Here is a 352-nt window from a genome sequence, read left to right as displayed (position 1 = left end):
TAACACTGTGCTGATTAATATTAGGAGAGTATTTCATAGGCTGGGCTGTACATTTGCTTTCTAGTGGCTGTCTATATCTTACACTTTCACCAGGACCCCCTTGCTGAGATAACAGGATAAACCACCCAGGAATGTGTCCAGTCTGGTAGATGAAGTGGGAGGAGCCATAAAACATATAATCCGATAAGAAATAAATAAACAACATATAACCAGATTTGTGACATCGATTCACAAACTTGAAAACACCAAATGAAATGGTCGGTGAACCCGGAATGTTTCCCCTTCAATTACATTTTGTACTTTGTTACTATTTTTGGCAAATCCAAATCATGTGAATTGCGGGGAGGGGGGC

The 352-nt window shown here is 40.1% G+C and overlaps 1 protein-coding gene across 1 annotated transcript in view; it reads right to left on the bottom strand.

Annotated features, from left to right (window-relative positions):
* Positions 1–352, bottom strand: part of ESAM (endothelial cell adhesion molecule) — a 51394-nt gene that overhangs the window by 9741 nt on the left and 41301 nt on the right. The window lies entirely within an intron of this gene.

This window comes from Nanorana parkeri, unplaced genomic scaffold (genome assembly GCF_000935625.1).
Source record: "Nanorana parkeri isolate BGI_ZX_2015 unplaced genomic scaffold, ASM93562v1 scaffold2949, whole genome shotgun sequence".
Classification (NCBI taxonomy): Eukaryota; Metazoa; Chordata; class Amphibia; order Anura; family Dicroglossidae; genus Nanorana; species Nanorana parkeri.
This window is presented reverse-complemented; position numbering and strand designations above follow the sequence as displayed.